General features: G+C 39.6%; 1 protein-coding gene and 1 long non-coding RNA gene across 2 annotated transcripts in view; both read left to right on the top strand.

Moving 5' to 3' along the window:
- LOC144986976 (uncharacterized) overlaps nucleotides 1-26997 on the top strand; it is a 117209-nt gene that overhangs the window by 36933 nt on the left and 53279 nt on the right. The gene's annotated exons all lie outside the window — the stretch shown is intronic.
- LOC144988191 (uncharacterized) lies at nucleotides 1138-26983 on the top strand. Its single transcript, XR_013652024.1, has 2 exons — nucleotides 1138-1574; nucleotides 23196-26983. It is a non-coding gene; the product is annotated as an uncharacterized LOC144988191 (long non-coding RNA).

Below are 26997 nucleotides of genomic sequence, written 5' to 3'. Positions count from 1 at the left end.
AGAAAAGGTGATCGGCTGCCACCTCCCGTCTCTTTTGGAGCTGCACATCTCCAGGACCCGGAGACGGGCCGCCAGGATTGTAGCCGACCCCTCTCACCCAGGACATGAACTCTTTCGGCCCCTCCCCTCTGGCAAGAGGCTCCGGTCCATCAGGACCAGGGCCTCGCGCCACAAGAACAGCTTCTTCCCCACTGCAGTCAGCCTGTTGAACAGTACCCCAACTCCCCCCAGCTGACCCCCCCCCACCACCACCACCACCACCACCAAAGGTCTATCGCTGCTACTTACAGACCATCCCAGCCCACCTGTGCTCCCACCTTACTCAACTGTATATAGTGTTGTTATGTTAATTTAATTTTTTAACTTATTTTAATTGTACCATACACCAAGACAAATTCCTCGTTTTGTAAAGTGCGCTCTACTGAACCTGGCAATAAAACCTATTCTGATTCTGATTCTGATTCTGATTCTGAAACAATCAGTCACCTGTTTTGGAACTGTAATACTACTAATTAAAATTTGGAAAGATTGTGCACGTTTTATAAATTCCAAATTAGATTCACAATATTAGATGAAATTTGAACATATCATATTTGGCCTTCACGAAAAAAAACAAGATCAAACGTAAAATTGGCAATTAATCTAATTATAATATTTGGTAAATTTCATATTCACAAATCAAAGTTTTCCTTATCACAACTTCTTTCCCCTGTAATGATTAAAGAATTAGAATCTTATTTATATACTGTCTCTAATAGCTTAAATAAAAAGGCCATACGTATTTGTGAAAACTGTCTGTCTTTGAATATTTTCAATGCCCAGCAATCTGTTTTTGTAATTTTTCTTTTTTAATACATGTACCATCCCCTGACATTCTTGTTATGACTATTGTTCCTGTCATACATATTTGTTCTATTTGTTTTGAACAATAAAGTAAAAAAAAGGAATGTGACACAGTGTGATGACGTCACAGCAGCTCTCAAAACGTTTCCTCTACACAATTCTTTTTTAAAATTTCGATTTTCTTTTCTTTATTATCTTCTGAGTAAAACTGTTTAAAAATATTGGAAGCTTTTTGGACCATTGAGGTTCTTTTTAAATAGAGTTTTGCAAGTGACCCGGAAGTAAACAGCACGAGGCGCTAGCTGCGTTAGCTTGTTAGCAGGCTAGCAGCGTTAGCTTGTGTTTAGAGGTCGGTGGTGTTTTGTTGGGAAGTTTGTGAGGTTTTTGGACAGAAAGGACGATACGTGGTTCGTGTGGGAACTCTCAGCATTTTCCAAAGTGTCGTAAATGAGTGAAGAAGTGTTGAACGGAAAGACAACGTGGATTGCTGTGATTGTGAGACTAGCAGAGGATCGATCGATCGGAGCTGCAGTGAAGAGGACGGCGGTGTTTGTGGGAGTTGGAGCTGAAGATCGGAGCAGGAACCATGTCTTCAGAACCTCAGGAAGGTTCTGTCAGAGAACAACTTTCTGCTGCTGAAGGAACCATCGTCCAGAACGAGGAGGAGCTCTGTCGTCAGCGCAGACTGCTGGATAGGAGCTGGAACCCGCAGCTTCAGCTCAACATAGTCGGTATGTATGTGACTTAACATTTTATCCATTGGACTGCCCTGATCTTTTATGTCACTGAAAGGGCCTGTTGCTGTCTCGTCCGGCCTTCCCAGATTCAGATGGTTCAGGACGTCCAAAAATGAATTGTGCAGTTGGGAAACACAAAATTCTGCATGAATTTTCAAACCTTTTCCAAAAGGGGAGAGGTGGAGAAACACGACCTGTTAGGCTTTGTGGCTGTCCTCTTTCTCTTTGTGGCTGTCCTTTTTTATTATTCAGTAAGGGAAGATGAAGACATACTAGATACGTCATTAGGATGGTGTGTTTTTGTCTAGTCTGCATTGCAGGTGTCGCACTAGTAGTGGTTTTAGGCACAGGCAATACAGGCATCGCCCAGGGTGCAAATTTAATGGGGGGCTGTGGCGGCTCAAATCTGCGCCTTTATTCGTTGGATAAAGTGAAGTGGAACTATTGTTTGTTGTGTATGTATCCGGTGGGGCGGAGATTGAAGGAACACAGAATAAAACACTAACGTGTGAGCAACGTGTGGTCTGGTTTTTTATCAGAACAACGTGCAGCTAACGTAACACTACTGGTTGACTATTATCTGTTATAACATAGAGTTTCTACCAGCCTGTAACCTGTGAATTGTGAATCGCGTGCCATCTACACCTGGCTGCAGCCTGCAGAATTGCTCAACATCGTGGAATGCTGGAACGCTGTGGAATGTTAACCCTGCCCACGTTGAGCCTGTCTTCTTCTTTACGTTTTACAAGTTTCCATGTGCAATATTAGCACCTACCGGTTTTTAAGGAGTTTTTCCTTATCGTGAAGGGGGAGTCTAAGGGCAGGAATATGAGGTGCCGTGTAGGACATTATTCAGAATTAGCATTCATAAACACATATGAACTCTCTCACACACACTAGTGAAATGCTTGTATACATACAACTGAAAATATATTCATTCACATACACATATGAAATCTCTCACATACACATGTGAAAATGCTCTCACACTCACTATCAAAAATCCACTCACACTCAATACCGAAAATGCTCTCACACACACTACTGAAAATCCTCACACACACTATCGAAAATCCTCACACACATACTACTGAAATTTACAATAGAAATGGAAGGCATTTCAGTAGAAACAAAGTTTTTTTTTTTAAACTTTATTGTTAGAAACGAAGTTGGTCAACGGAATGCATTTCAGTGGAAACGAATCTGTGTCCGAATTCCTGCCCTCATCTCTAACTACTACAACCCTATATAGTGCAGCACTATGTAGTTTCTATATAGTTCTCTGGATTTTAAAAGCTTATCGGACACCCATTCTCACTACTTTTTTCTTTCGGGTGTTGTTCATAAGGTGTTTGACACGAAAACAAAGTGGCGCATTACCGCCACCACCTGGTCTGGAGGCGAACTACTCCTATTTAACGCGGAGAATGACACCTATTTGTCAAAGTAAAACACAATAAATATGAACATTTTATATCATTATTTACAAATCTGGTGTGTTCTGATCATAGAAAACTTGGCTGATTTATAAATAATTAAATAAATAATTAAATTACACTTTGGTGTTGATTTAATGTATTTGTTCATAAATAAACCCCAAGTTATTAGTTCAGGCCAATAATTCTTTTTTTTTATGTGCCGCTGAACGATTAACGGGCTCTTGCAAGGGGGCATTTTTTTCTGTAGTGTTCTTACACGTTACTGAAAACGGCTTTGAATACGAATCTGTCCTTTTTCCTGGCCATAATTCAACCGTTTTTCGTGATATCATTTTGTATCGTCTCCCGTCCCGCAGGAAAAAAAACATGTAATTGTATTGATATTATCAAAGAAATTCATGTCCCTCCTCCAGCCTCATCTTTTCATGCATTCCTCTTTTGTGTAATGTGCAACTTCATTATTAAATATATTTTCACAAATCCTGTCCGGTTTAAAGTGTGCGTGTGTCCACACGCAGACAGACGGCCTGAAGCGCGCTGAACCAGCTGGTAAAGATGCAGGTCAAAGTCAATTGAATTTATGGAGGGAAAAAAACATTTCAATGGTTCAACAGAGCTGAAAATCTATGAATTAATTTTTTTTCCTGACGGAAAAATACTTTTTTTTAATTAGCCTCAGCCTTTTTCCGTTTTTGCTGTTTTGCACATCAGTGGGGCATCGGCACGCAGATCTGAACACCATACTTGTCTCACGATGACCCTCGTTTGAGGTTCTTTTCTGCTTCATCCATTGACATCATGTCCCTGCCAGGAAACCTGCTCCTTCCTTATCCCGCTCAGTGTTGCCAGATAGAGTCACAGCTCTTTCATCCTTCTGCTGCCACGACTATCGTGTCAACCTACGATGACCGTATTTTGCACTCTCTCTGTAGAATACACTGGGAGCGCGGGGAAAAACAACTCTCAGCTACAGAGGATGTGAACAGGTGAACAGGTAGAGAGGAAAAGCAGGTAGAAAGGCGGGGGAGGGGCTTTGGCTTCAAACTCTGTCAGAGAGATGAAAACACACGGCGTCAGATTCAGCTTTCACTGCAGGAGTTGAAGCAGAGACTCTCTCTGGAATGATTACCAAGTAGAATTCTTCAAAATAATAAACCTGATCTCTCCACATTCTTTGTGTCTACCATGCATTGATGCACACATCGCTTCATGCAGCGATCAGACCATAACTTTAACTAGTAGCTCCGCCCACACGCAACCGCTGTATCAGGCTTTAAAGAACACAATTTCTAAGAGGAGGGGCGGGGCGTTGCACACCCCCAAAAACAGGTTGGATGACAGAGGCCATTAGGCGTCTCTACCTGGTGCCTTCACGGAGCTTCAGTACATAAGACTCCAACAACCGCACAGCCTAACGTAGTCCGCTATGATAGATTCATGAGATATTCATGGCAACACTGATCCTGCAGAGTTTTTTTTCTGCCGCCCGCTCCCGCCCGCAGCTGGTTTTTCGTAGAGACTTCTGGGAAATTTCTAGTGCAGGCTGCCGATACACATCACCATAGCAACGCTTTTGACTGCCGTTAAATCTCGCGATAATCAGCCAACTTCCGTTTCTACTGAAATGCCTTCCGTTTCTATCGAAATTTTCAGTAGTATGTGTGAGAGCATTTTCACATGTGTATGTGAATGAATATATTTTCAGTTGTATGTATACAAGCATTTCACTAGTGAGTGTGAGAGATGTGTGAGATGTGTGAGAGATGTTCATATGTGTTTATAAATGCTAATTCTGAATAATGTCCTACACGGTACCTCATACAGGAATGCCAGTTTAGTCTGCTTTGTTAAAGTTTATTATTATTCAGATGAATTCCAAGACTTTATGCAGCATTCCACGATGCTGACCAATTCTGCAGGCTGCAGCCAGGGCTTACTCGGTTCAACAGCTATTAGGTGATGAAGGGGACAGTGCGCAGGTCCACACGATCTGCATGGCTAATGCAGACGCGAGGACCCCCCAATCTCCTTCTTGTGTGGGGGGAACACTTTGGCTTTGTTGCAGTGACGTGCGGTCAGGTGAGGCAAGTAAGGCAGCGCCTCACCTGTCATAATCGTGATAAAATAGAAAAAGGTAAATTAAGTAAATATTATTTTTCACTGATCTGTGTTAAATATACATTTTCAGTCAACTGAACACATTTTTCACAGTTCCTGAGGTTAAAATCAGACGGAGCTGAATCTCTGGGTGAGGCTCTGAAGCGCTGCGCCTAATGTCTGACGGCAGGACTCAATGTTAACAGAGACGTGCGCTGAAAACACTGATGTACGGCCACATAAAAGGCTTCAGGTGAGGCTGGCCTCACCCGCAGGGGCAGACGTGAGCTGACAGCTGCTTTGTAGCTACACTGCTGCCGTAGGAAAAGACTAAGGCGTTGTCCGAATTCCTATTCTGATCATGGAAAACGTGGCTGACTTGTAAATAATAAAATTACAAACACATTGGTGTCGATTTAATGTATTTGTTCAGAAATAAACCCCCAAGTTATTGGTCTATGGCAATGTTTATTTTTTATTTTTGTGTCGCTGAACGATTTACAGGCTTTTGCGAGGAGGCATTTTTCTCTGTAGTTTTCTCTTCTACCTTACTGAAAATGGCTTTGAATATGAATCTGTCCGCCTTCCTGGCAATAATTCAACCGTTTTTCGTGAGATCAAACCAAAAATGAGCAGATATGCAGCATGAAGAAACAGACGTCTCAGAAGATTTCCTCTGGATGCCCTGACCAGACATGAACAACTTGTGAGTTAAACTTAAAGTTTTTTTTTATTAGTTCAATTTAAACATTTGTTACTAATTTTGCTCAAGGTTACACAGTCTGCTGGGTAAGACTTCAACATTATTTTCAACACTGGATTATGAGTTGTATAGTCTAACTACATGAAACACTTGTGAGTTCAAAGTTAAGTATTTTTTATTCAGAGTCGAACCATATCACTTGTTTTAAACAAAAATACTTTTACTTTTAAAAATTTATATAAAAATCCAAAAACCCAGCCAAAAAAAACATTAGATTTTCCAGCGTTCATAAATACTTCATAAACTAAAATGTAAGATATCAGAAATAAATAGAAACATTCAAAAAATCCGATTTAATTTCCTCAATGAAATAATTATTTTTCTATTTTACAGGGTCTTCCACGTCTCTACTGCTTTGCTAACATAAAGGTGTCTGTCGTGGCCCTTCACGCTGACGGTCAGTCCCACACAAGACCAGACCGGCAGAACCGCAGATCGGTTGACCCGCAGGACCATTGAGCATCTGGTGGAGCAGCTTCGGGTTCCTCACACTCTGGGGGGTGTACAGGAGACTGAGGTCCTGGTGTTTCTTTTCTGGCTGGCGTGTGGCACATCTTACAGTGTGGTAACCAGGGCCTTTGACATGACACGGTCCACTGTGAGGGACATTGTCCACAGGATGGCAGACCGCATCCTCCAGCTGAGGAGCAGGGTCACCCAGCATCCAGTGGGAATGAACTGCCATTAGTCACCTCTGGTTTTTTAGCAGCTCGCTTGGTCTTCCACCTTCCAAAAGGTCGTGGGGAGCATCGATGGCTGCCACATGAGAATAAATGCCCTAAAAGGGGTGTGGCTGGTGGCTCGGTTGGTAAGGTGACAAGCTACCATGCAGGAATCCAGGGTTCGATTCCCGGAGGGGAATAAGCAATGGTACTGGGGGGCAATTACCATATCAATGGCGAGCAGTTAACATCACCCAGTGGGGGTCCTTGGGCAAGGCCCTTAACACTACTGCCTCCCGAGCGCGGTTCAGCTGCAGCTCACCGCTCCCCCAGGGGATGGGTCAAATGCGGAGAAGAATTTCCCCATTGAGGGATGAATACAGTATAAATTTAATTTTTTAATTTTTAATTTAATTTAAAAGAAAATGCAGCTTGTTATTTTATCAGGAAGCTTTTTTATTCCATTCAAATGCAGGCTGTATGTGGTCTCAAATTTAGAGATATTTTTGTTGGGAATCCAGGATCAATCCATAATTCACAGGTTCTACGTAAAAGCCCAATTTATGTAAATCAAACACACCCACCTGAAGGATCCTTTTGGGTGATGGTGGGTATCTGCATTGCACATCCCATCACGCTGCTGACACCCTACAGGGAACCCATGAGGAATGTGGTTGAGGCCCGTTACAACCAGGGCACGCTCTGTGGTGGAGAGAGCATTTGGCATGATAAAGATGAGGAGGAGAGCAATATTTCTGGGGGCACTGGAAGTAAAACCAACCTTTGCAATGAAACTATTGCCTGCAGCGCCATCCTGCACAATTTGTGCATCAGTGAAGGGACTGCTTTGAGCCACAGATGTTGAGCCACAGCAGGATGACACCAGGAACCAGCAGGACGAGCAAAGTAGCATCTGTCTGCTTTCATTCCAGCTCCAACTGTGACACACATGACTCTAGAATACCAGGATTATTGTTAACATGTATAAAAATAAATGTTAACATCTAAAAACGAAATTGTCAATATGTACATTTGATACTTGTATGAAAATCCTTTTGAGATTGTTAAAAATGGCTCAGATTTAAATAATACATGTAAATAATTAATTTTTGTTCATACATTTATTAAACAAATTGCAAAAACAACGGTAACATTACATTTTTTGAACAATATTTTCAACTCAAGTAAGCTTAAAGGCCCGTACACACCGGGACGAATATTCGCCAGGCGTTATTCGCCAGCGTTTTTCGCCACGTTTTTCAGGCGATTTTCACTGACGATGAGCCGAGCGAACATGCAATTTTATTCCCTGACATTAGATGGCGCTTAATGTAAAACAGAAATGCTCCTGTACACAAGGTGGCGCTGGGCAACTTTACACTTCTTAAAGTCGCTTTTCACTCAGAAGAAGAGAGCAAGTATTTACGCGCTTGTCAGAATCATACAAAGAAAACATGAATATTTCAAGCACCAGTAGCTCCAACTGGTGCTTGGTTCGGGGATATTTTAGAATGTCCGTCATTATTTCTTCGCGGCAGTGTAGACGCTATTTGGCGTCTATCTTCTTCGCTGGTATATGTGCTCAGAAAGGCAGTTTTGTGTTTGAGCGCCCCCAAGTTGTGTTTTACTGTAACTTCAGAAGCTCCAGACACGTCTGCAAAAGCGCCATTCTCATTGGTCGTATAGTTTTCGATGCGGCGCGTCAAACCAGAAAAACGAACCCGAGGAGTTTGTTAAAAAGTGACGCTTTGACGCGTGGCGTTTTTTCGCGTCGGTGTGCACACTCACATTGGTGCCCTTTGTTTAGTCACGAGGCGTTAAACGTCGGCGAATATCGCGGGCGAAATTCGTCCCGGTATACGGGCCTTAACAGACTCTCCCGTCACTCCTCTTCATCCCTTCTTGCTCTTTGTCTTTCCCCCTCTCCTCTGGCTCTTTAGACAAAAACATTTACCCCAATATGACAAAGATTAACTGTTTATTACAAATATAGACAAATCTGATCATGAGTGTCTCTTACTGAGTAAGAGTATTCCCATCTGGCACGAGCTTGCCTGAAAACAAACAGGCTATCTTTCTCCACCCGCAGATGGATCAGATTTTCCTCATCCTTCTCTGTCCCTACATATATAAAGACATTTAAAACATGTGTTAATAACTTATGACTACGGTTAAAACTCCCTCCCTTTTGATGTAATATCTAGCGTTTGCTTTTAGCCTTCGGCGCAAATTCGTGTTAGCTTTAGCTATAGCATTGGCGAAATTGATGAGCTGCAAAACACTGTAGGTTATTGATTGAGGAATATAAAATATTAAACACATCATCTTACGTATTTACAAATATATTTTACAACAGATACTTGATACTTTTTAATATACTTACATGTTTTGGTTGTCTTCCTTGCGCAACCGTCCGCCATTTTCGAATAATTCAAACGCAATGCATTGTGGCTCAGACGCATTACATTCTGGTCTGAACACTGTACATTCTGGTCAATACTCGCCAATCGAGTGAGCATCGATCCACACTGGTTTTTCGTAGAGACTTCTGGGAAATTTCTAGTGCACATGATTTTCGAATTGTAGATTCGGACACCCCTACAAAATGGCGACCGCACTATATAGGGGTTAGGGCAGTAATTTGGACACAGGGATGGTGAGGAACTTAACACCCACGATTCCCCACTTCCCATGAGTCTTAGGGGTTTAAGGTGGGGCTAACCCCCAGGTCGCCACACTGTGTTGTAGATTGAGGATATGTATGTGCCGAAACCGCGCGCATGTTTAAAAAGGACCAGGGATTGGCAGCGGAAGGAGGCGAGAGCCCGAGTGCAGCTGTCCTCTCCTTCCGCCTGTGACAGGGCATTACAGTTTTTCTCAGTCGCTTTAGTACAGTGCTTCTCAATTATTTTTTGCCAGGCCCCCCCTAGGAAAAGAAAATGTTTCGCGCCCCCCCTGACCCCCCCCCCCCCCCATAACCCCCCCCCCCCACACACACACACACACACACACAGACACACTCGCGCGGTGACAATACATCAGGTCAGTATCTATAAAATTTGTATACCTAAAATTGTATCTTTTAACACTAACAAAAGAAAAAAGCAAAATAAATCCACTTTCAACAAATATTAACTTTATTTAGCCACAGAAACCCTGTTCTAGTCTAAAACAGAAAAGAAGCTGAAAGTACCTGAAATAAAAAAAATCTGTCATTCCTTATTTAAACTAGAAACATTTTGACCAACTGAACCATTTGATGCTGAAAAAAATAATTCAATCAATAAATAATATTAAATCTAAATTGATCTGAAACATTAACACAGCAGCACCAATATATTTAACGTTTTTAGTCTGAAGAAATAGGTAAAAACGTGCTGATTTTTTTTTTCTAAATGACGGATTGTTTATTTCTGATCTCATAAAAGTGCAGCTGTTTTCCTGCATTACCTGCTGTCTTTATGTCTGTCTGACACTAACTAAACCACAGGCAGACAAAGAAAACATGGATGGAAAATAAAGACACGTCATCAAAATGTCTACAATAGTTCATAAAGAATGACATTGTTAGCATGAGCTTAGGAATCTAAAGGCCTGTTCACACCGGGACGAATTTCGCCGGCGATTTTCGCCGACGTTTAACGCCTCGTGACTAAACAAAGGGCACCAACGAGAGTGTGCACACCGACGCGAAAAAACGCGACGCGTTAAAGCGTCAAAAAAAAAAAACGCCTCGGGTTCGTTTTTTTTTTTCGACGCGTCGCGTCGAAATCTACTCGACCAATGAGAATGGCGCTTTTGCTCACGTGTCTGGAGCTTCTGAAGTTACAGTAAAACACAACTTGGGGGCGCTCAAACACAAAACTGCCTTGCTGAGCACACATACCAGCGAAGAAGATAGACGCCAAGTAGCGTCTACACTGCCGCGAAGCAATAATGACGGACATTCTAAAATATCCCCGAACCAAGCACCAGTTGGAGCTACTGGTGCTTGAAATATTCATGTTTTCGTTGTTTGATTCTGACAAGCGTGTAAATACTTGCTCTCTTCTTCTGAGTGAAAAGCGACTTTAAGAAGCGTAAAGTTGCGCAGCGCCACCTTGTGTACAGGAGTATTTCTGTTTTACATTAAGCGCCATCTAATGTCAGGGAATGAAATTGCATGTTCACTCCACTCATCGTCAGCGAAAATCGCCTGGGTGTGAACACAAAAAACGTGGCGAAAAACGCTGGCGAATAACGCCTGGCGAATATTCGTCCCGGTGTGTACGGGCCTTAAGGGCAGCGGTGATCTTGGGCAACAGGCAGCGGTAGCAGTGGTCCGCGTGCCCCGATTCCCCTGGCAGACAGGGCCCACACCACCCCTCCCCTTTCGTTCTCACTCGCGCAGCCGCGGACAGACAGAACAGACAATAGGAACCGAATAGTGGACCAGATTATTTTCCAAGCACTGAGCCGCTGTCACCGCTGCCCCCACGTTAAATTTGCGCACCGGACAAACCTGTGCCTAAAACCGCCACCACCGCGCGCCCCCCCTGGCATCGCTTCGTGCCCCCCCCTGGGGGCGCGCCCCACTATTTGAGAAGCACTGCTTTAGTACAATTCTCAGATCAGAATGAAATTCCCAAAACTATTTGTTCAATCTTCACATCATGATGTCACTTGTGCACATCATATAAGTAGTTTTCACTTTGAACAAGTTGCAATTGCATGATTATGTACAATTCTATGCTCTTTGCTGCATTATCAATTGTTTATGTCATGTTGATCAAAATGTATTATATAGTTCACTGTGCAATAGTCTTACTCCTCAAAACACCTAGTCATTAGTTCATCGTATAAGTCATTAACTGCAAAATGGTTGACCAAGTTGTCATAATGTGACGAACATATTTCGCTGCATTGCAAGAGAGGATATTTGCTGTGATGTGGATGAGAACTTGTGGCCTAACATACAGGAACGACAAGAGGTGTAGAAAGACCACACCAATTCCTACTGCACTGCCTGTACTGTTGTACAGAATATTGTCCTATCTTTTCTTTCCCTTTGTGTTACTGTTTGCAGTGTTTTTTTTCTATGTTGGTATGACATGGTCTGTCAAAAATTACAATATGAACAATAAAAGTGTAAATGTGAATCTTGTCCAGTCTCTTGCAATCAATCAAAAAAGGTGTAACTTACATTTTACAATAATTGTCATCAAAACTTTAGTCATAGTTTACATCAGAACCTCCCTCTAAAGTACACAGTTATATTGACAACATGACTAAGTCATTTGACTGTCTTGTTCGTAGACAATGACACAAGGACTTGACATTCTGATGGCACTGACATGTTCAATGACATAAAGACTTAGTTTTGAGAGATGAACTAAAGATTTTGAGCAAGTTACAGGCTTTTGCAAGAAATCCATAGTGTTTTGCTGTTTGTACAAATTGTTTGCAGAAATGCACACACGTATTTGCAAACTTCAATTCTGATCTGAGAATTGTACTAAAGCGACTGAGAAAAACTGTAACACCACGGCAATATGACAGTAACAGGGCTGGTTTAAAAAACATACCAGTAAAAGTCACTGAGAGCAGCACTGACTTATAAGCGAGCGCGTGACTCTGCGCAGCACATGCTGCTTCCACAAGCAACAAGTTTCCTTCCACAACAGTGACACAACGTAACACACCGCTAATAGGGCTGGTTTAAAAAACAAGAACGAAGAATTTTCTGAGAGCTGTCTTCATCTTCCCCTTGTGCACTGAAACCATGGAAGTTTTCCTCCTCAGTGTGGAATTGGAACAGCGTCATACATTCTTCGCCACACTCTCTCTCTCAGTTTCTCCTTCATTCAGTGGGTTTACATGGACAAAAGTAATAGGAAAGAACGCCTGATCGGAAGAAAAATGTGTCATGTAAACACGCCGTTCGGAATAGTCTGCCCCGATCAGACTCGTTTGGATAAAAATTTCTTTCCGATCGTGATAGGTGGATTATGCCGATTGTTTATCCGATCGTTGTGCTTGTAAATGGTTCCTTCCGATCGTGGGTCACTACTGCTCTGGTTTCACGTCAAGAATAGATGGTGTTTCGCTCCAGAGAAACAGGTCAAACAGGACTGATCTGCGGACGCCCGGTAGGAAGCACTGCTCCGCCCTTGCCCCGCGAGCTCTTCGCCCCTCTCTTACACCCCTATGTGTTATATAATATATCCAGTCATCTCACTGGTAAAACAATGTAATGCTTCAGTTATATTCCAAATAATAATTCATCTGCAGCAGAATGATTGACTACTATCAAGGCATCAATAAACAATTCCATTTTCTTTTATCTATAATAATAAAATATTTTATTCCTTGGTCCGGGTCAATACTTAGTTCTGATTGGCTGCTGAATGTGAATTAAAAATTGAAAGTGGACATATAACAAAGTTCCGGTCAAATACCCTAAATGTTCCATCTTCTTGCACTGGCCTAAACGCCAGTTGGAACCGGAGCAACAGAAACTCTGAAAATATCTGTTATTCCAGGTTAATTGGTTACTCTAAATTATCCCTGGGTGTTAATGTGTGAGTACTCTGTGACAGACTGGTGACCTGTCCAGGGTGTACTTCACCTTTGTCCAACAGTAACCGGGACTGGTGTAAATGGCCCCATGAAGTGGGTTAAGATGATGCATGATGGGTAGTTTACAGTAAAACTGGCTTCACAGTAATTCAATTGAAGTCTGCAAACACATTTACGCATATTAGCAGTGTTGGGTAAATTACTTTAAAGAGTAATTGATTACTTTAGTTACTGGATAAAATTACTTGGATTTTTCAGTCTCTAGAGATGATGGCGTCTGCACCTGAGTCTTTAGTTTGTAGTCAGGGAACAGTGCCGTCTGTGGATAAATAAGCAATGCGGGAGCTGCAGTTCCTGCAGCCATTGCTGCAAGTGTGGTCTGATGTGTCTGATGGAATAGTCCATTACTGTAGTACAGGGGTCGGGAACCTTTTTGGCCGAGAGAGCCATAAACGCCACATTTTTTCAAATGTATATTTTCAAATGTATATTTTTAAATGCGAAAGAGCCATGCAATATTGTTGCGTCCCTTTCCCACACTGAGGCACGGTGACTTAACCCTTTTTTAAGGTTCTTTATTCTGGTTACTGCAGGCTGTAACCAACGTCATACAACTAATTCAGCAACTCCTCAATCTCTCCCACTGAGAGCGCTTCTCCTAACATCTTATCCCCCCCCCTCCCGCAACAGCACTCCTCAGCTGAACCCCATTGGTCCAAACTATGTAACAACAGGCTGAGCGACAGAACTGAGAGCCAATCAGATCTCTGCTTGATGCGTTCAATGAACTCCAGAATTTAGAACGCGACCCAACAACCACCCAGTCCAACTAAGTCCGCAACAATATGTTTAAAACTAAAAATACAAGTTAATTGACACTTTTAAAGTACAATTAATATGTGGATTATTTTTAATGATATCGTTATGCTGTTGATAATAAATGATGAGTATTTCTTACCATTATTATGACCTCTGGTGCTGCATGGTTTTGTTAATGGTCTAGTCCGGTTGATACGTGGTAAGTTTCAGCTTCATGCAGGCGTTGAGACGTTAAACGTGATCGTAGGTTGGTCTGAATGTTCTTTAGATGTGACAAAGACTGCTCACATGCAGACGCGGAGCCAAACACACACTCACACGCTGCAGTATGTGACGGACAGCGTGTTTTAAGTTTTGACAATCCCTGCACGATTCACCTTGCTGCCTGTGTCCACAACTCCTCCCCCCCTCCAATTTCTTCCTCACACATCCCGTCCCTGCAACTGCGCGCGGTAGAACGTTGAGTTTGAGGATATTTCCATTGATTTGTCTTAGGCAAGTTGTTACTTCGATCAAATCAAACTATACCATTATAAATTTATTTGAAAAACTGAAATAAATCATTATTTTAATCTTGGAAAATACCATTTGGAGTGAGACGAGGTAGCACACGTGATGGAAGCAAAAACTGATCAGCTCAATATGTCAACACACATTGAATTTGAGAAAGATGTGACCATACAGTGTGCTAGAATGTTTTTTTTTGTGATGTCCAGCAGTTAAGCAAACAGATCATAGCCACTTGTGTTAGACAGATTTTACTGTATACTGAAACGAATCGAATTAAGATTTTAGTGTACCGTTCCACTCCTAATTCAGCAGGGAAAATAAGGATTGAACATGTCAACATTTCTCTCAAAAAACACATTTCTAATTGAGCTATTGACATGAAATTCTCACCAGATGTCGGCATCAACCCAAGTAATGCACACATAGAAAGAAATCCAAACATTTATGTCCATAAATGAATTTATGTGTAATAAAGTGAAATGGCACAGGGAATAAGTATTGAACACATGAAGAAAAGGAGGGGTAAAAAGGTCTGGCAAGCCAAGAAAGCAGCTGGAGTTTGTCAGTATTCAGAAGGTTAACCTGCCCCCTATTAGTGCAAAGTAATATCAGCTGGTATAGTCCTGATTGATGCCTTTTAAAAAAGTTTCTCACCAGCAAGGTGTTAGACAAGAAGCATTGCATGATGGGTAAAAGCAAAGAGCTGTCCAAAGACCTACGCAACCTTATTGTTGCAAAACACACTGAAGGCATTGGTTACAGGCGCATTTCTAAACTTCTGAAAGTTCCAGTGAGTACCGTTGGGGCCATCACCTGGAAGTGGAAAGAACACGGCATTACCATAAACCGGCCACGGCCAGGTGCTCCTCGCAAGATTTGATTTGATTTGATTTGATTTGATTTATTTCAAGCATTATAGTCAAAGCAATAAAAACAAATTACACATATTTATCAAACTCATTACAGAAATGATGAAATGCATAGATTAAAAAGACAGAAAACAAAACAAAAATGTCACTTAAATCACATTTGCTTAATTAAATACAGTGATCATTAACTGAAGTATAAGTAGAGTTTGATTTATTGCTTGAAAAGGAGTGGGAAGAAGCAAGCTTATATAATCCCACCCCTACTGAGTTCATTCATTTGATAGTTTTACAGTGTTTTAAATCCGGTTCTGATCAGATAGATTCTCTTGAAGTAACAAAATCCAGTGCCTAGAAATGATTGATGATCTTCAGAAAACATTCATTCCTGATTTCAGTAAACAGTAACGATACCGATATGTAATAATAATTGATAATCATTAGAACACATGATAAGATTAAACCAGAAATTATTGCTACACATTACAGATCAAGTAAATAAAATCAATAGCTTATTGATTGTAATGTAAACATTTCAGTAATCATTATTGCACATTACAATGTAAGACTCATTGGTTGTAATTAAAAGAGCTTTGATTATTTCACCACAATCAAGTTCACACATGTATTTGGAATTATTCAAGCACCTGTTGATCCTTGAATCCTCTTATCTTCATATCCTGAAATAAGAGTTTCTTTATACATTTTCTTGAATATTTGAATATTTGAACATTGTTTGAGCTCATTACTTAAACTGTTCCAAAGTTTAGTGCCACACACCGACACACAGAAACCTTTCTTTGTGGTTCTTATCAATTTGATCTTGAAGTTCCTACATCCCCTCAGTCTGTAGCCTCCTTCATTTTCTAAGAACTGTTTTTGGATGTTGGATGGTAACAATTTCCAGCTGGCTCTGTATAAAAGTTGTGCAGTGTAAAAATCAACAAGGTCATACAGTTTTGAAAGTCTTGATTGATAAAATAGATTGTTCGTATGATCAAGATATCCGGCTTTATGTACAACTCTGACGGCTCGTTTTTGAAGTAGAAAGAGAGGATGTAGTGAGCTCTTGTAATTATTCCCCCAAATTTCTATACAGTAGGTGAAATATGGTAATATTAAAGAACAGTACAATAAATACTAATAAATACTGTTGTATCCTAATATATGTTTAGATTTATTTACGATTGAAATACTTTTTGAGACTTTAGTTTGTATGTGTCTGATGTGTGGCTTCCAACTTAGTTTGTCATCGATAAAAACTCCTAAGAATTTGATTTCTGTAACACGTTCAATTAAGACATTATTTATTACAATTGAGGGCTCTTTATTTGTGTTGTAGTTTCCAAAAAACATCACTTTGGTTTTATTTAGGTTCAAAGACAATTTGTTGTAATCCATCCATAGTTTTATATTATTTAACTCTGTGTTCACCACCTTTATAAGTTCCCTTTGATTGTCTGTAGAATAGAATATATTTGTGTCATCAGCAAATAATATGAGTTTCATAAGTTTTGAAACATTGAATATATCATTTATGTAAATATTGAATAGCAGCGGGCCCAGAATTGATCCTTGTGGGACACCACAACTTATCTCTTTGGTTTCTGATGTATATTCATCAATCTTGACAAATTGTTTTCTTTCCGTTAAATAGCTTTTGATCCAAGTTAGCGCTAGTCCTCTTATCCCATACACTTCCAGTTTGTCAAGTAGGATGTCATGATTGAGAGTGTCAAATGCTTTTTTTAAGTCAATGAAAACTCCAGCTGCATATTTCTTTTTGTCCAGAGCATTTGTTATTCCCTCCACAGCATCAATGATAGCCAATGAGGTAGATCTATTTTCTCTAAAACCATATTGGTTTTCATTTATAATGTTATATTTTTCAATAAATAAAGCTAATTTATCATTGAATATTTTTTCTAAAATTTTTGAGAATTGTGGAAGAAGAGAAACAGGTCTATAGTTTGTAAATTGGTGTTTGTCTCCACTCTTATAGATGGGAATCACTTTGGCTATTTTCATTTGGTTTGGGAATCTCCCAGTTTGTAATGATAAGTTACATATGTATGTTAGAGGCTTAGCTACACTATGAATGACTTTTTTCACCACCTTCATATCTATATCCTCACAATCTTTTGAGTTTTTACTCTTGAAATTATTCACAATTGATATCAGCTCATTTTCGTTCACATCAGAGAGAAAGATTGAGTGTGGGATCCTTTCGATGGGTGGGTTATTGTCTTTGCTAGTTTTGCATTTTGGAATTTCCGCTGACAACTCTGGACCCACGTTTACAAAGTAGTTATTGAGACTGTTTGCTGCTACACTGATGTCATAGCTTTGACCCTTCTCATCTGTAAAGTAATCTGGATAAGTTCGCTTTTTTGTCCCATTTTTAATGATGTTATTTAATATTTCCCAAACTCGCTTTACGTTGTATTTATTTTCATTCAGTAGATTATTGAAGTACACTTTTTTACAGTAACGTGTTATTTCAGTTAGTTTATTTTTATATGACTTATATCTTTGTTCACTTTCTCTTGTCCTCTGTTTTAAGAATTTTTTATACAGGTTATTTTTCTTTTTACAAGCATTTTGTAGACCGCTGGTTAACCAAGGGCATTTGGCATATTTGTTCTTGAATTTATAAATTGGACAGTTCTTATTGTAAAGTGACCTAAATATTTCTAAAAAACATTTATAAGCAATATCGACATCTTTCTCTCTGTACACAGAGTTCCAGTTTTGTTTGGATAAGTCATTATTCAGAGCATTCATAGTTTTTTCATTTCTTAGCCTTTTGTAGACTGGTTCTTTTATAATTTTCTTTGTCTTCACATTGATGTCAAATAGTGCAAAAACTGGTAAATGATCAGTTATGTCACATATCATTAGTCCACTCATATGAGTGTATTCTAAATTATTTGTAAAAATATTATCAATAAGAGTAGCACTTTGAGTAGTGATTCTGCTGGGTCTTGTTATGGTTGGATATAAACTCATAGCATACATTCTGCTGATAAAGTCGTCGGTTGCTTTATGTTTGCTGGGGTTTATCAGATCGATATTGAAGTCTCCACAGATGTATAATATTTTGTTATTTAGAGAGGTAAACATATTTTCCATCCAGTCACTGAACACTTCTAAGCTTGACCCTGGCGACCTATAAACACAGCTTATGATGACATTTTTCCCTGAATTGTTACATATTTCAATTGTAAGACATTCCAGTATTCCAGCCACTGCGACAGACAATTTATCAATTACTGTAAACTTTGTATTTTTTTCCACATATATTGCGACTCCTCCACCTTTTTTGTTTACTCTGTTCACATAGTTAAGTTCATAGTTTTCCAATTCAAAGTCAGCATCCTTGTCGCAGGTGAACCAAGTCTCAGATATGGTTATGATATCAAAGGAATGCCCAATGTTCTGTAAATAGTCCTTGATGTCTTCAAAGTTGGTATACATGCTTCTGCTGTTAAAGTGAATGATTGACAGTTTTTCTTCTGGGTTAACAGAGTTTTTAAAGTAATCTATGCTGTAATATTTGCAGTCCATATTAACAGTGGAAAAGAATTGATCAGGGTCGATGTCTTGAAGGTTGTTGTCATTATCACTGAATATTTGAAGGTCGGTTTGCTCACCATTCAGATCTCTCTGAGAGTTGTGGTTGCGGGTGACTGTTGAAGAAAAAGTGTTGTTTTTTTTAGAAGCCATGGATAGTAGAGTTTGTCTCCTCATCTCGTAAGACCAGCATCTTCACGTATCTCTTGTTTAGACTGTAGTGGGTAAATATTTTTCCAAATCTTGCAGGCTCCTGATAAGAACAACCTTGGACTGCTCAGGGGAGCCACAGAGTTTGGCATAAATTTTACAGTCTTTTACCCAGGTTCCTTGAATTTTCCCCTGCTTTTTCAAGTAACGTGCTCTTCTGGCGATGTCGGCATTCCTTTTCGTGAGGTTTTCATTCATGAAAACGTTGGTTCCCCTCAGATTTCTTCCTTGCTTCAATAAAGCTGCTTTGTGTTTCCGATTGACAAACTTTAAGAGGATTGCTGGTTTGTCGGTGTCTCTTCTCCTGGGAAGCGGTCTGCAGATATCCACATTGTTGGTGTCCAGAGAAATTCCATTGGACTTAAGGAAGTCCTCCACTTGTTTTTCCACAGAGCTCGTCTCCTGCTCGTCGGATTCCTCACCGTTCCCGGCGGTCACTGCATGCGCGTATGACCGGGGTTTGATTTTCAATCCGGTGATTATCACGTCGTTAGATCTGGAGATCTGCTCTTGGTCATCCATTCGTTTCTCGATTATATCCATCCTGTTGAAGCACTGCTCCTGCAGAGCCCGGACCTGCTTCACCTCTCCGATAGCATCCAGAATTTGTCCGTGAACAATCTTTATAGCTTTGATCTCTTCCAGCACAAAATCAAGTGTCTTCCTCAAGTCCTCATATTCCTTAGACACTGGGTATCTTCTCGGCATGTTTAGGAATTGCTTTTCTCAATATTTACGCTTTTATGCGGTAAATAGAGTTGAGAACTGCAGCTGCTCTATGCCTGCGTGGCGTCTTCTCCGAGAGCCGGAAGCCGGATTTCAGACAGAGGAGTCAGAACAATCATTAGAAGGGTTCTCCAACAGCCCAGGACCACTTGTGGAGAGCTTCAGAAAGACTACTGTAACTCTCTTCTGTTTGGTCTCCCTCAAAAAACCCTCCATAAACGTCCACTGGTTCAGAATTCAGCTGCTCGTATATCACACGCACTCCCTCCAACCACATCACACCTATCCTTCAACAGCTTCACTGGCTCCCATCCCATACCGCATTCAATACAAAATCTTGCTCTACGCATTCAAAGCCTATCACAACTTTGCACCTCCATATCTCTCTGACCTCCTTCCATCACCTGCTTTCTCTCCACGCTCCTCATCCTCTATCCAGTTTTCTGTCCCTTCCGCCCATCTTGTCACCATGGGGAGCAGGGTATTCAGTTTCTCTGCTCCCCAGCTTTGGAACTCACTCCCCCCTGACCTCCACAACACTGACACTCTCCCACATTTCAAATCAAAACTAAAAACTCTTCTTTTCCAAATGGCCTATTCACTGTAAATGTATCTTTTTAGGTTTTTATATAAATTTTGTTTAAATGTGTATGTATTTAAATTGTTCTTGTTTTGGCTGTGTATTGTATTTTATATACTGTATACATGTTGTACGGCAACCTTGAGGGCTCAGAAAGGTGTCTTATAAATAGAATGTATTATTATTATTTAGGCGACAGACGGAACAGGTGGTTAGCATAGCATTATTAGCATCATAGCATTAGTGTCTAACAACAGCGCTGTCTTCAGATCAACACTTTTTATTCATCTGTCTGTTGATGCTGTAAGTGAAGCAACTTTATCCTCCAGTTCTGACTGGATACTGTTATAAATCACTGCATAATATGCTGCTAAACACTACACAGGTGAAGAGACCGCAGGGGTGGGAAGTATGGAGTCCTATACTGTTCATAATTAAATAAATAAATATTTTATTAAATAAATAAATATGACCTCATGCAAATACACAATAAACCAATACATCTCTCATAAATATATAAAAAGATCATGAAATTGTGAAAAACTTGCACACAGATTTTAAATTAGCCATTATATTATTCAATATATTTCATTTTGCTTTAAAAACCTGTTCATTATTTTAAAACAGCATTTTAAAATATTTATTTTTAATCATGTGCAAAATTATTATAATTCTACTTCTTTTTTCAGAAGCTCCGATTTCAAAATCAATATTTTCCAAAGTAGCTTTGTTTTTATTTCATGTTGCTGTTTTTCCCAATGGCTTATTTATTTCATGAAGAGCTTTTTCAGGAGAATGGGTCTGTCTGTCAATCAGAGAAAGTGGGCGTGATCTAAACGCTCATTGGCTCATCCAAGGAAATCGACTCATATTCCTCGATACCCGCTCAGCGGTGTGCCAGTAAGAGAGATTACATGTTTCAGCGATATCCGCGGGGCTTTGCTGACATTAGAGATCAAATAGAGACAATCTGTCTGCTGCAGAAGATGCAAACATTGACAACTCTGTTTTTGTAGTTTGAGGGTTTGTGTGGACCAAACCACAGAGGAGCTCCGGTCGTCCACGTCTCGAAGTCCCCGGTTGAAACACTCCTCATTCTTACCCCATTCACTCAGAGCTCACATCGTGCTTTATGTTGGCTGGCAGGAGGCGAGCTGGCGGACTGTCAGTCAGACCAGGCAGCTGCGCAAAGCGGGACAAGCCTGCTCGTGCCTCCTGAACCTTATGATATTTTTCTATTTTCATTGAGACAATGATTATAATCAGGTCCTCTGATTTTATTTTTCCCTCTCAGGGAAAATGTTGAACCTTTCCTGCGATGACGTTTCTGACATCTTAACACTCTCCATGTGCATTGTGCATCCATGCATTGTTACTAAGATAAGCACAAGCAACTGCTCCATGTGGCTATCAGGCTAAAAACATTAGCTGGTAGCCCCTTCCACACGCGGCATGTTGCGTTCGTGGAACTCTAGTTCATAGAAGCTTAGTGGAACTCCAACAACCACTCAGCCTAACTTAGGCCACTACTAAATGTTAATGAGAAGATGGAAATTGCCGAACTGACCACAAAATCACCCGAATTATGCACACTCGCCCAAAGCTTCTTTTATCCGCAAATACTCCCCCTAGTGTTGAGGGGTGTGCATTGCGCTGTCACGTTTGCTGAAGCATCTTCGACCGATGTAGTCAGGGTGCTGCTGCTCATGTCTGAGTAAAGGACTAGCCAATCACAAGTGTTTCCGCCTTGTCTAGTTTGATTGACAGACAGACCCATTCTCCTGAAAAAGCTCTTCATGAAATAAATACGCCATTGTGAAAAACAGCAACATGAAATAAAAACAAAGCTACTTTGGAAAATATTGATTTTGAAATCCAAGGTTCTGAAAAAAGACGTAGAATTATAATAATATGCCACATGAATAAAATGATTATTTTAAAATGTTAATTTAAAATAACGAACAGGTTTTTAAAGCAAAATGAAATATATTGAATAATATAATGGCTAATTTAAAATCTGTGTGGCAGATATATTTATGAGAGATTTATTGGTTTATTGTGTATTTGCATGAGGTCATATTTATTTATTTAATTAAATATTTATTTATTTAATTATGAACAGTATAAGACTCCATAGGGAAGTGTCTGCAGACGGGAGAGAAGAAGTGGACAAAAGAAATTCACCCAAAGGAGAGTTAATAAACAAGAATAAGTTTACGCAAACGTTGACTCTCCATGTGGCAACTAACCCTCATAGTTTTACTTGCCATACAGGAGAAAATGCTTGCAACTGGCAAGTTCAATATCAGACCCTTCAAAACAAAAGTCTGTAGTGATAGAATTGTTTCTCTATCGAGAAAAAGTTCTATCTTGATATGTTTAATTAGCATTTTATTGCCTGGCCCTATGTTCTGCTTTACCTGTTTTATTGCACAAAACAATACCAAACACTACACAAACAAAGTATTACAGATCCCCGACTTGTTGTTAAGGATCCCCTATCGGGAGAGAGGATTACCAGGCCCAGGAAGCTAATGCCCAATGGACACAACCTCCACCTATTGGCAGTTGTAGTTTCCCCCCACAAGGGACTGAGTAGGGAACAGAAGATAAATGGTCACCACCCTCCTCGGGTAATGTGTGTGTTTAAAGTCTGTTGGTGTGTAGATCACATTGTTGGGTATTTTAAAAAAAACGTAAGAGTTATTTTGATCTGGTGTTTAACCTAAAAAGTTAGTTTATTTTTTAATTCAAAATTGAAATTGTGCTTTTATTACGAAGAGTAAAAGGGCCTCTTCCTGTGTTTCTGCAGTCCTCCCCCAGCATTGGGTGACTGAAGAGGATGATCTGTGCGACCAGCAGAAGAACTTCAGAGTGGAACAGGAGGAACCAGAACCTCCACAGATTAAAGAGGAACAGGAGGAACCAGAACCTCCACAGATTAAAGAGGAACAGGAGGAACCAGAACCTCCACAGATTAAAGAGGAACAGGAGGAACCAGAACCTCCACAGATTAAAGAGGAACAACAACTTCCACAGATTAAAGAGGAGCCAGTGGAGAACTACATAAATCAGGATAAAGAGCAGCTTGATCTGAAGCAGGAGACTGATACCTTGATGGAGATTCCAACTTATGAGGAAGATGAAAACGGTGAAGCAGATCTATGTGATACAAGTTCTTGTCGTATGTCTGATTTCAAAAGACACACGAAAACTCATACAGGAGAAAAGCCTTTTTCTTGTATAGAATGTAAAAAAAGTTTTAGTCAAAAAGGTAATCTCAAAAGACACAAGAGAACTCACACAGGAGAGAAGCGGTTTTCATGTAAAGAATGTGATAGAAGTTTTAGTATTATAGATGATCTCAAAAGACACATGATAACTCATACAGGACAGAAGCTTTTTTCCTGTGGAGAATGTGATAAATGTTTTAAAAAAACATCTAATCTAAAAGCACATATGAGAACTCACACAGGAGAGAAGCCTTTTTCCTGTGAAGAATGTGATAAAAGTTTTACTTGTGCATCTAGCCTTAAAACACATATGAGAACTCACACAGGAGAGAGGCCTTTTTCCTGTGAAGAATGTAAAAAAACCTTTAGTCATAAAGCTAGTCTCATAAATCACATGACAACTCACACGCAACAGAAAAGCATTATTCGATTCACTGTTACAACTGTCTATGTTACTCTTGACGCAAGCCAAGGCATTTTTTTGGTCATGTGATAGGTTACCGCTAAGATGAAACACAAGAGCTAGTGAAATGAGTAAAAAACAAACCTCATTGGAAAGTTTTTCTGAGTCCCACTTAAAATACGGATTTATTCCAACACACCATTCAGCATTTTGGTGAATGGGATTTTTCATGTACTTTTTTATTTGATTTTGATTTGAAATGGTTTATTTCAAGCAATTAAGTAGAAATAATACACAAAAGCAATAAAATCATCATTTTTTTTATACATTCATACAGTAACTAATCAAACTTAGGATAATTAGACATTTTAATAAATATTGCTTGAAAGGGAGTGGAAGGAAGCGAACTTATATAATTCCAACCCGTTATACTATAACCATTTTATTACATGATTTATCAATATCCGGTTCCTAGCTTTTATCAGACAGAATTAAGAATCATTAAGTATCAATAAAGCACATGACAAAGATGAATTATTTAATTATTATGTAAAAAATAACTATTTTAGAAATCAACATGGCAAATGCAGATCAGTTATCTAAAATATATGCAGATTATATAACTTATAAAAGTCATTGATATGATTAAAACATAATATTATATCAGTAAAATAGACAACACTGTTTCAGGAATTTTTCATAGCGAAATTTCATCAAGTACTGTATCAAAAGTAAAAAAAACTTTTTTCCACATCGTCCAGTCTTTTCTCCAGAATATCAACCCGGTTTTCTTGTTTATCGTTTAGAAATCCTGGGAACTCTTCCATCATTTCCATAAGTGGAGTTAGCTTAGCATTCACTTGTTCCATAAAGGGATACAACGTAGCTTGGATATCCTCAAGAATCTTTTTAAGGTCATCGTATTCCTGGCTGTTCTTGGGGGCCATGGTCAGCTCTCTTTTTTTTGGAGAAAATCAACTTCTTAAGTAATTTGAAGATAGTTGTATCCGCAGAGAGCCACGCACGCATCCTGCCGTAACCCGGAACCAGAAAAAAAACAAAAAAAAACAAACTTGAACTTTGTTTTTGCAGTTTAATTTATTTTGAAGGCATGTTTAAACATTATCATGGCAACTAGAGAGTGTTGCAGGAAGAGAGGACATTACTCATGTCATAATTTGTGTTTATTATTATGTTTAGAAAATACCACAGTTTCATGCAGGTCATACCATATTATTTTGTTGTATTGAAGTGTAGGTCACATGCACATTGGGCTGCTGTCGGAGTTCCACAGGCTCCAGCCAGGGGTTGCTCTCTAAATCTTGCTCTACTCATTAAACTTACACTTTTTTCCTTCCATAAATCCAGAAACAAGTACTTTATCCAAAATCATGACATAATTGAAATATTTTGAGCCATATATTTATTTTTCCATATACTTATGGTATTTACTGCCTATGTACCCTTTAGAAAGCCCAAAGTGCTTTACAGTCACAGTTTCATTCACACACACACACATTCGCACATTGATGTGTTCTGTCTCACACTGGCACCAACCTATAACCAGCAGGATCAATGTGGGGTGCAGTTTTGTCCAGTGACACTTTGACACATGGACGGGCAAAGTGGTAGTTGAACCTGCAATCTTCTTATGAGATGTTAACCACTCTACCTCTGCAGCACAGCTGATGACTTTAGTTTCTGTAATTCAGAAAATTTGAAACATTTAATAAATCTTTATATTTTAGTTAATTTTTAAAATGTAAAACTCTTGAGACCAAACCCTAATGTTCTAATTTACTCCAAAGCAGCCTGAGCTTTCCTTACATGAATACAGAACCACAGACTGTTGGCCTCCATAACCAATGATGCAGTCATTCAATTAAAAGGAGACACAAGTTCGTATTTGACACATAACAATGAACCGTTTTCTAGATTCTGACATGAGCTGAAAACAAACGTTATTAATGGGATTGATATGATATGATTTTTTACAACAGTCTTTCTATTTTATATTTTTTATGCAGTAATTATCAAAACCAAAGAAAAAAGAATCAATACATTTAAATTTATGTGTAAAGATGCTAGACAATGAGTTTTACTGCTTTCACAAAAATGTTAAACATTTTCACAAAATGAATTCTTTCAGATGTACCAGTTAATAAAATGTGTTGTTCTGTATTATTAGAGTTAAATCTTGAACGGATTCAATGTGTAGTTTATGCTGAGATGATGAGTATGTGTATGTGTGTGTTACCATGACAACACTAGAAAGATTTGTAAACGTCTTTTATTCTAACACTTATGTGATCAGTGAACATTTGATTATTATTTTAAACAAAAAGTAGTAACTGCCTTTTAAATTTTGTTAGACCAAGTTTAGTGAGGAAAAGATTTTAGAGCCGGTTTAGCTCGTGCTGGTTTGCGGCGCCTTCCGTCCGTGAAACCAGGGTTCGACTCCGGGCTGCTCCCTGTTCCCTTCTCTACTTCTGTGCCGGTCCCAAGCCTGGTTGCTTTGAGAGGGCTGCGTCAGGAAAGGCATCCGGCGTAAAACATTGCCAAGTTTACCATGCGATGCGTTCGCTGTGGCGACCCCTGATGGGAAAAGCCGAAAGGGAAACAAACAGTGAGGAAAAGATTTTCCTAAAAACACATGAAGGAAGAGGCAGACAAAGAACCAGACTGGTGTTTGTGTCTGGTGTTCTTGTGATTCATGTTTTCTAATAGACATTAGAACTGTTCCTCTGTTCTTTTTAGTTTTCAGTGTTCTGTTTCAATCTAATCTGTGAAAAATAAATTGGACGTGAACTGCTTCTCTGCTGGTTCCAAAGCTGGATTCTGTTCCAAAAAGCAGGGGATGTGACATAGCCAAGTAAGTCTAAGGGTAAATTAGTTTTTGTTCTACACTTTTGGTTCTAGATCTGCATGACACTTTAAATACAAAGGACTGCATTCACTATGAAACACGTATTTTTTCA

The sequence above is a fragment of the Oryzias latipes genome, chromosome 2, assembly GCF_053564925.1.
Source record: "Oryzias latipes strain Hd-rR chromosome 2, Olatipes_Hd-rR_3.1".
NCBI classification, from domain to species: Eukaryota; Metazoa; Chordata; class Actinopteri; order Beloniformes; family Adrianichthyidae; genus Oryzias; species Oryzias latipes.
Note: the sequence above shows the minus strand (reverse complement) of the source record. Positions and strands in the feature narration are given on the sequence as shown.